The sequence below is a fragment of the Cebus imitator genome, unplaced genomic scaffold (genome assembly GCF_001604975.1).
Source record: "Cebus imitator isolate Cc_AM_T3 unplaced genomic scaffold, Cebus_imitator-1.0 Scaffold84, whole genome shotgun sequence".
Taxonomy (NCBI): Eukaryota; Metazoa; Chordata; class Mammalia; order Primates; family Cebidae; genus Cebus; species Cebus imitator.
In genome coordinates, this window is record NW_016107399.1 from 331,351 (window position 1) to 341,520 (window position 10,170).

Consider the following 10,170-nt stretch of genomic DNA (forward strand, 5'->3'; position numbering starts at 1 on the left):
TTTTTTTAGTAGAGACGGGGTTTCACCATGTTGATCAGGGTGGTCTCACTCTTTTGACCTCGTGATCCACCCGCCTCGGCCTCCCAAAGTGCTGGGATTACAGGCCTGCGCCACCGCGCCCGGCCCCTTTCTTTTTTTCTAAAACAAAGTCTTGCTCTTACACCTAGGTGAGAGTGCAGTGGCATGATCACGGCTCACTGCAGGCTCAACCTCAACCTCCTGCGCTCAAATGATCCTCCTGACTTGGTCTTCCAAAGTGCTGGGATTACAGGCTTGCGCTACCACGCCCAACCTGAGACTTCTTAAAAAGAAGAAAAGGGTTGAGAATCTACTGGGAGAGGTGGCATTTTGAAGCCAGTGATTAGATTTCCACACATTATCTTTTGTTTTTCTTGTCCCATTAGCATAGCTGTTAGTGTGTTTTGCTGCATTTATCTCCTTTGATAAAGTCAGGTACTGATAAGGCTGTGAACTCAATTCTCTGGAGGATAGGTTAACTTCTGGTTTAGAAGCCACAAACTACATTATATACACAACACACTAGGGACAAAAGAGGCCCTTTGATACGTCATAAACAACGAGCTGATTGATTGGTTCTAGGAATTTAAATATCTAGGCATTCATTTTAATTAGGCACTTCATTGGAAAACACATAACATAGACTACAGTCACTAGAACTGTGACAGCTATATTGCAATTTTATAGCCCAAAATTTAATCAGCAGGTGCTGATTAATCTGCTTTGAAAATCTTCCATAGCAAAGCTATTGCTCAGATTCTCTATGTTTCAAAAGGGGAGGGGGGTATAGTTGATGCTGTTGAGAAAATACATGGCCAATCTTTTACTTTTGCTCCCTAGATTTCAGGGAGTTTTGATCTCCACTATCAGCAAATTTCACTCTTCAGCACCAGTATTGACATGACCATAACAATATGTTTAAGACCATAAAAGAGAATCCCATTTCAAAATTATCCAGCTCTGAGTTTACAAGGGGTAGGTTTTCACAGCAGTACTCTCGCTGCAAATGGCACAGGTTTCTCTCCTGGACCCATTCTGTATTTTCTTATAGCTCCTCTCTGGGTTATTTTTACCTGTTATTATGTTATTCTATTGATTTTCTAAACAACACGTTGTTTTCCACACATACATTTGGCCTAGAATGCCTTCATCTTCCTTGGCTTAGCCAAATCCTTCTCATGCTTCTTTGAACGCCCAGAGCAAATGTCATCCCCTCGGGAAGCTTTCTCTGCCATCCACCCTAGACTATGCCAAGTATTTCCTTCTGTGACCCCACAATTACTTTGTTGTGTCTATATCACCAGGTTTATGTACAGTAGTAGACATTTTTACATATTTATTTTTAACTGCTTCTAAAAACAAAGCTTGCTTATTTATAGAAAAGGTGAAAACCAGAAAAGATAAAAAACAATTATCAATAATCCTGTGATTCAGAATACAATGCTAATATTTTGGTGTATTACCCTCTAAACTTTTTTATAAGCATGGTATGATTGCTTAATTATAAAAATTGCCCCAATTTTCCACCCCTGCCTGTATTCTTATTCATGCTGTTTGATACGTGACCTTGAGGCTCCTGCCACTGAGAGACAGAATCACTTCGCTACACCCCTTTGGTTCTCCTCACGACTTGGTTTGGAAAATAGAATGTGGCGTAAGTGATGGTGTGCCAGTTCTGAGCCTTGCACAGTTTTGCTCTCTCTTGAAGCCCAGATACACCATGAGAACAACCCCAAGCTAGCCTGCTGAAGAATGGAAGATCATCTGAAGAACAGATAAATCATCCCATCCGAGATCATTCTAGAGCAACCCACTCCCAACTGCGCTGCCAGCTAAAATCAAAGATGGCCAAACAAGCCCAGCTGAGATAAACCTAAATAAGAACTGCCCAGCCGAGCACAGCCTAAATTGCCTGCAGAATTATGAGCTAAATAAATGGTTTTTTGAAGAATCATTAAGTTTTGGGGGAAGAGTGGTTCGTTATGCAGCAATAGCTTTCTAATGCATATACATTTTTACATAGTAGAGATTATACTGATTATAACAAATTTATACCTTCTTTTCCCTTTTTTTTTTTTGCATTTTTTTGTAAAAATGGGGTTTCACTATGGTGCCCAGGCTGGTCTTGAACTCCTGCGCTCAAGTGATCCTCTCTCCTTGACCTCCAAAAGTGCTAGGGTTATAGGCATGAGCCTCTGTGTCCAGCCTCTCCTAATTTTTAAATCACAATTATGATTGAAAAAATTATTGCTAAGTTTTATGTTTATCATGGTATGATAGTCTATCTTATGGATATAGCATAAAATTTTTACCATTTTTCTATTCTATATCTAGGTTATTATAAAAATTATAGAGAGCAGTGTGATGGACATATTTAAACTAGAAGTAGAATTACTGGGCCAATCATTGCAGAAACATTTTGAAGCCCTTTGAGACATGTTGACAAATTCCTTATCAGAAAGCTTACCAGTATCTGCACTATCACTGGTGCTGCCTCGGATGGCTCATCTCACCACATCTTGCTGCAGTTGAGTATTAACTTTAAATAAACTGTAAATTGTACAGTAAAAAAATACATCGCCATTCAAGTTTCATTTTTTGTAAGTAAAGTTTGACTGACGCTCTTTTCTTATTTGCTATTTGATATGTTTTGGCTGTGTCCCCACCCAAATCTAATCTTGAATTGTACCTCCCATAATCCCCAAGTATCACTGCAAGGTGATTGAATTATGGGGCAGATTTTTTCTCATGCTGTTCTCATGATAGTGAGTATGTCTCATGAGATCTGATGGTTTTATAAAGAGCAGTTCCCCTGTCCATGCTCTCTTGCCTGCCGCCATGTAAGTCATGACTTTGCTCCTCCTTGCCTTCTGTCATGATTCTGAGGCCTTCCCAGCTATGTCAAACTGTGACTCCATCAAACCTCTTTTTCTTTATAAATTACCCAGTCTTGGATATGTCTTTATTAGCAGCATAAGAATGGATTAATACACTATTTGTATTTACTCTTTTGTGAGTGATCTCTTCTTCATATATATTGTTAATTTTTCTCTTCCTCTTTCTTTTTAGTAGTTGTGCTTTGATTTGCATGTTCTCTATATTGATAGCTTTCCCCCAATTAAATGTTATAAAATAAACAGGCTAATTACATTAGATCAGCTTACTCTGTCAATTTATACTTTCCACAAGCCGATAGCAATGACTCATGGTTCATAATAATGATTGAAAACAACTATCAATGGGTTCTATCATCCCCCAAAATGATAAAAATCCTGGATAACCCGAGGTAGAAAATTATTCACAGCACTGTCCAATCCTATTCTTTATGACTTGAAGCTGGCCAAAAGTATAGAATTTGTTGGTGATCAATCCAACTATTCCTTGAAAAATAGTTGTAAAAAAACCACTAAATTTAGTTGCTGAAGTCGAGGTCCATGGACAACTTTCATAGGCTTTCTTATATATTATTAGTCACTTTGAAAATAAGATCCAAAGCTGTGCTTAAGAGGAAATTAATTTTACATAATGATACATTGAACTAGTGACTCACTTTACAGTTCCAGCTTTGAAATGCTGCATTATGCTGTTTTAAAATTCACTCTAAATTGGCCCAGTTTTTAACTTTGTCACTTTTCTGAATGCCAGATTCTACCTTCTCCTTCTATGGAACAATAAGAATTCTATGAAATAATAAAAAAAAAGTTCTGTTTAGATTCATAAAAGGAAGGCTTTTCAATCTGCACATGTTCTGTTTGTGGGTACAGTTATACCTTCTTGGAAACAGGAAAGATGAAGGCCGTATATGTTTGCACAATGAAGTAGCTACTAGGTTAACAAATGAGTTCTCATAGGCACTTACTAAAAATTGTGTGTATATGCTTTCTAAAGCAAATCAAAATTAAATAAGCAAGACTCTTTTCTTTCCTGGTGGACCCCTAGCTACCTTGGGGACAGACTGACAGAACTGCTAGCTTCAGCCTGGGGAAGAGTTGAAATAGTCCGGAAATGCTGAGCCATGCCTTTGTAGGAATGTGCAGCACCTGGCACTAGTATTTTAAAACCCTCTAGAGAGAGTCACCAGTTTTTTAAAAGTGTTGCTGGGCTTCAAACTAGGTCAATGAACATAGAAGGTGAAAACTTTCTGTTAAGATCAATTTCTCATTATATTTAATAACAGTTTCAAAAACAAGGTGGATGGTGGGTTGGGGGGACATGCTGACAGTAAAGGAATCCACTTTCTTAGACTCATACACACAGGATTTCTCAAACAAAAGAACACCACCTGGCTTCCAAATTCTGAAGTCTGTTTAACAATATCCCAATAATTTTTCATTTATGTTTTACAATAGAGGTTATTAACCACTATTCTAGTAGATTAAAATTCTCTAGCAAATATTTGTCTCTAAAAATGAATATTGGCTCAGAAATATGCATATAGATGAGTAGCATAGCATAAGTAGCTTAAAAATATCCAGGTATCCAAATGTATATGAATTTATTGTATGGTAAGTCTGATTTGTTAAAATGTTGGGGAATGAAGAGTATGGATACCAGAGACCATTTACCTATTTTGAGTGGACAAAAGCTAGATTTCTGTCTCATAGCCTGCATAAAAATAAATGCCAAAATAACAAAAAAAAATTAGAATTATGAAAATATTACAAAAGATCTTACTTTCTGTTCTTTATAGTTCAATGCATTTTCTTACATTTATTTATTTCTGGTTACTGTATAGGTATTCAGTTGATGTGTATGAATAGGATATTCCTTTCAATTTAGCTTCCATCCGATTTGTTAATATTAAAGAAATCTGATTAATATTAATCTTGTATCCAGCCACTCTCTTAGTTCTTAATAATTCTAATACTTAAGAAGTTTTGTTTTTTGCTTTTTTTTCTCTGTTGCCCAGGTTGGAGTGTAGTGGCACCATCTCAACTGACTGCAACCTCAGCTTCCCGGGTTCAAGTGACTCTCCTGCCTTAGCCTCCCGAGTAGCTGGGATTACAGGTGAGTGCCACCATGCCCAGCTAATTTTTGTATTTTCAGTAGAGATGGGATTTCACCATCTTGGCCAGGCTGGTCTCAAATTCCTGATCTCAGCTGATCCACCCTACTCAGCCTCCCAAAATGCTGGGATTCCAGGCATGAGTCACTGCACTCAGCCAGTTGTTTTAAGTTTTGGTTGAATCTTTTTGATTAAATATGTGTATGCATATGCATATTCATGTATGTCTTTTTGTTTGTTTTATTTAATTAGCCATAAACTCTAGAATGCTATTTTCCTAGTGATGACAGTAGGCATTTCTCTAGTTTCCATCTTTAAGTAAATATAGTCACTGTTTCACCATGTAGTTTTGTTTGTTATTGATTTTTATTTCTAACTCTTTATTGTTTTTAGGTATTTTTATTCTATTGTTATTTTACTTATAATTTTAGTTATGAATTGCTGTTTATTTTTATTAATACATATTTTACAATTATCGTTCAATGTTTTTTCTCTTTTAAGTAACATAAATAGATTAAAGGTAAAAATCCACAGTAGCTTTGTTTAGGTTAAGCATTTAATAAAAATACATAAGTAATATTTATTGCTATTTTTGATTCAGTCTAGCAATTTGAGATGAACTGGATTTCATCATGATTAATTTTTTAAAATGTCTTGTATGACTCTTTGCTAATGCATTATTTAAATTTTTTTATATCTAAATTTCTAAATGATGCTGCTGTATAATTTCTATTTGTGCTTGCTTTCACCTTTTCTAATACAATTCTTTGATGTTTCCAATATCCTCTATTAGTGGTCCATTCAAATTTCCTATCTGATCTGGAATCAATTTTGAAAATTTAAATTTTCCTAGAAATACATCTATTTCATCTATATTTTTCAAATTAATTGTTATACTATATATTAAATTTTCTTAAAAATTCTTTTAGTTTTAACTATATTTGTAATCATAACATTTTCTCACTTGTGAATTTGTCTATTTTTATTCTTGTTCCTCCCTTTTCTGTCTTTTATTTCTCCTTTGAATCAATGTTTACACTTTTTTTTTTCAAGTTGTTACAACTTTAACATTATCTTTTGTCATTTTTTGGTTTAATTGCATTGTTCTTGAGAGAGTTTTTGAGTCTATTTTCTTTGAGGCCAACTGCATGAATATATATTTGCTTTAGGTTATATGCAAAGTTCTATATATTCATTAAAACAAATGTATTATTTGTGTTAATTAAATTACTCTGTATTTACTGATCATCTATCACATTCTTTTTTTTTTTTTCTTTTTTGGCCAGAAGTTACCTCTAAGAAAAGAGGGGAGTAAATAAGATTTTTATTTTAATTTTATTATTTAAAAAAAAAAAAAATTTTATTGCATTTTAGGTTTTGGGATACATGTGAAAAACATGCAAGATTTTTGCATAGGTACATACATGGCAATGTGGTTTGCTGCCTTCCTCCCCATCACCTATATCTGGCATTTCTCCCCATTTATCCCTCCCCAACTCCCCACCCCCCACTATCCCTCCCCTAGTTCCCCACCACAGACCACAGTGTGTGATGCCCCTCTCCCTGTACCCATGTGTTCTTATTGTTCAACACCTGCCTATGAGTGAGAACATGCGGTGTTTGATTTTCTGTTCTTGTGTCAGTTTGCTGAGAATGATGGTTTCCAGGTTCATCCATGTCCCTCCAAAGGACGCGAACTCATAGTTTTTTATGGCTGCATAGTATTCCATGGTGTATATGTGCCACATTTTCCCTGTCCAATCTATCATTGATGGGCATTTGGATTGGTTCTAAGTCTTTGATATTGCAAACAGTGCTGCAATTAACATTCGTGTGCATGTGTCCTTATAATAGAATGATTTATAGTCCTTTGGGTATATACCCAGTAATGGGATTGCTGGGTCAAATGGAATTTCTATTTCTAGATCCTTGAGGAGTCGCCACACTGTCTTCCACAATAGTTGAACTAATTTACACTCCCACCAACAGTGTAAAAGTATTCCTATTACTCCACATCCTCTCCAGCATCTGTTGTCTCCAGATTTTTTAATGATCACCATTCTAACTGGCGTGAGATGGTATCTCAATGTGGTTTTGATTTGCATTTCTCTAATGACCAGTGATGATGAGCATTTTTTCATGTTTGTTGGCCTCATATATGTCTTCTTTTGTAAAGTGTCTGCTCATATCCTTTGCCCACTTTTGAATGGGCTTGTTTGTTTTTTTCTTGTAAATCTGTTCTAGTTCTTTGTAGATTCTGGATATTAGCCCTTTGTCAGATGGGTAGATTGCAAAAATTTTTTCCCATTCTGTTGGTTGCTGATTCACTCTAATGATCATTTCTTTTGCTGTGCAGAAGCTCTGGAGTTTAATTAGGTCCCATATGTCTATTTTGGCTTTTGTTGCCAATGCTTTTGGTGTTTTGGCCATGAAGTCCTTGCCTATGCCTATGTCCTGAATGGTTTTGCCTAGGTTTTATTCTAGGGGTTTTATGGTGTTAGGTCTTCTGTTTAAGTCTTTAATCCATCCGGAGTTAATTTTAGTGTCAGATGTCAGGAAGGTGTCCCCAGTTTTTTCTTTCTGCACACTGCTAGCCAGTTTTCCCAACACCATTTATTAAACAGGGAATCCTTTCCCCATTGCTTGTTTTTGCCAGGTTTGTCAAAGATCAGATGGTTTTAGATGTGTAACATTGCCTCTGAAGCCTCTGTTCTGTACCACTGGTCTATATGTCTGTTTTGGTACCAGTACCATGCTGTTTTGATTATTGTAGTCTTGTAGTATAGTTTGAAGTCAGGTAGCATGATGCCTCCAGCTTTGTTCTTTTTGCTTAGAATTGACTTGGCTATGCGGTCTCTCTTTTGGTTCCATATGAAGTTTAAGGTGTTTTTTTTCCAGTTCTGTGAAGAAGGTTATTGGTAGCTTGATGAGAATAGCATTGAATCTATAAATTACTTTGGGCAGTATGGCCATTTTCACGATATCGATTCCTTCTAACCATGAGCATGGAATATTTCTCTATCTGTTTGTTTCTTCTCTTATTTCATTGCATAGTGGTTTGTAGTTCTCCTTGAAGTGGTGCTTTACATCCTTTGTTAGTTGTATTCCTAGGTATTTTATTCTCTTTGTAGCAATTGTGAATGGCAGTTCGTTCTTGATTTGGCTCTCTTTAAGTCTGTTTTTGGTGTATAGGAATGCTTGTGATTTCTGCACATTGATTATGTATCCTGAGACTTTGCTGAAGTTGCTTATCAGTTTCTGGAGATTTTGGGCTCATCTATCATGTTCTGAGCACTGTATGATGTGCCAAATGCACAGTGGCGCAAAGGCAGACCTTTTCTATTTATTGCTATGTGCTATTTATTGTATGGGATATACCACAGTTTGTTTATTGATTCACTTATTAATGTACATTTGGATTATTTCCGGTTTTTAGTATTATAAATAAAAATTCCATGAACTTTTGTGTTTAAGTTTTTGTGTGGACATACGTTCTCATTCCTCTTGGGTAAATAATTAGAAGTGGAAAGCTTCAGTCATATGGTAGCTAATATAATATTAATCTTTATAGACAGCACATAATTGAATTTGGACTTTGGAACTAAATGTGAATTTTGCCTTACAACAGGACAATGGAATCTTTATATGTTCATCACCCAACTGATCTGTATAATCTCATATATGTTACTTTTTATGCTTTCCTATTGTTTATTCTACTTAAAATATGTTTTCCTTAATTATTGTCATTCTCTGGTATATATTTTCCAGGATATGAATATATTACAGGGTAATAGTACCATTGAGAGGTTCTACAAAAAGTAGTTTCTATCATTAAATAAATTGAGAAAACCCTTCTTAGAGGTTTACAATTCAAACTCCTATTTTAAGGACTATGAGAAGTCCTGCTTAGTGATTTCCCCTTGCTTTTAGACCAAATTCCAAATTCTTTTTTTTTTTTTTCTTTTTGCTGTCTATAGTTTATTGTCTTTATATGAAAACCTCATAGAAAATTGTTTGGTTTAGCTCTCAGCAGCCCGCTCCTGAGCTCTGAGAAAGCTTGTCTTCTTTTGAGCTACCCGATCTTTCTTCTGAGCAAGGGACATTTTGGGACAGTTCCACCTCCTTTTTTTAACTTCTTTCTTGGGCTTCTTTTCATAGACTGGATTCTCTTGTATAGCAGCATGAGCTTTCTTATACATCTTCTCCATCATGTCTGGAATTACACTGTTCTTTATGTATTGAGAGAACTGTTTCTTGTAAGCATCTTCATCTTCTTTCATTAAGTAGGGCATGTAATCTGCAACATTCTGGCCCATGATGTGCTTCTGGTCTACTTCTGCATTAAATTTGTTGCTTTCAGAATCATAACCAGGGAATCATTTGGTACCGTGAGGGATAGACAGGCCTCCATCCACACCTCCTTTCAGGGTGCCAAAAACTTTATTGCCCGTGGTAGTTCTGGCAAGACCTGCATCCAAATAGCAGGTAAAGGCACCTGGCTGACCATCAATGCTTTCCACATTGTGTTCAAGGCCAGTCACCTCCAATTGGCCTTCATAGATCTTGTCCATGCCAAACCTACTGAGTAGGCTGCGGGCCAGCAGCAGGCCAGTACAATACACTACAACAGAACTTGTCAGGCCAACCAACACCATATTTTGGCAGTTCATGTGCATATGCTGCGCAGACTATCATATCCCCCTCTATACGGGCATAAGCAATCTGACAAATTATGTTTCCGTTACACGAACTCTCATCCTGTGTTTGGGTGTGTTGTATTTATTTTCATCCTGTATCACCAAGTGTTTCCAGGCATAGTAATCAGTTTTATCCTCTTGTCATCTTCTAAGTTCACTTGGTATCTCTTAAAGTAGGCCTTATTCTTAATAACTTTAACAAACCCCATCTGGCAGAACAGAGACCTGCATCCACAGCTCGACAGAAACCTCCAAATTCCAAACTCTTAACACAGCTCATGAACCCCTGCACTCTGGCCCCTGCCAACCTCATGACCCTCTGTCTGACTTGATTAGTTCAGTGAATGTGCCAAGTTCCTTCCGGCCTCAGGACTTCACACAGATGAGTCCTTCTGCCAGAGCTCTTTTCTCTCTCTCTGCACACCTGGATAATCTCTCATAATTCTTCTG

At 36.6% G+C, this 10,170-nt stretch overlaps 1 pseudogene across 1 annotated transcript; it reads right to left on the minus strand.

The window, feature by feature from the left end:
- Positions 1 to 8,984: 8,984 nt before the first annotated feature.
- On the minus strand, positions 8,985 to 9,929 carry LOC108308285 (annotated as a pseudogene). Its single transcript, XR_001826861.2, has one exon. The product of XR_001826861.2 is annotated as a 60S ribosomal protein L5-like (transcript).
- Between the last annotated feature and the right edge of the window lie 241 nt (positions 9,930 to 10,170).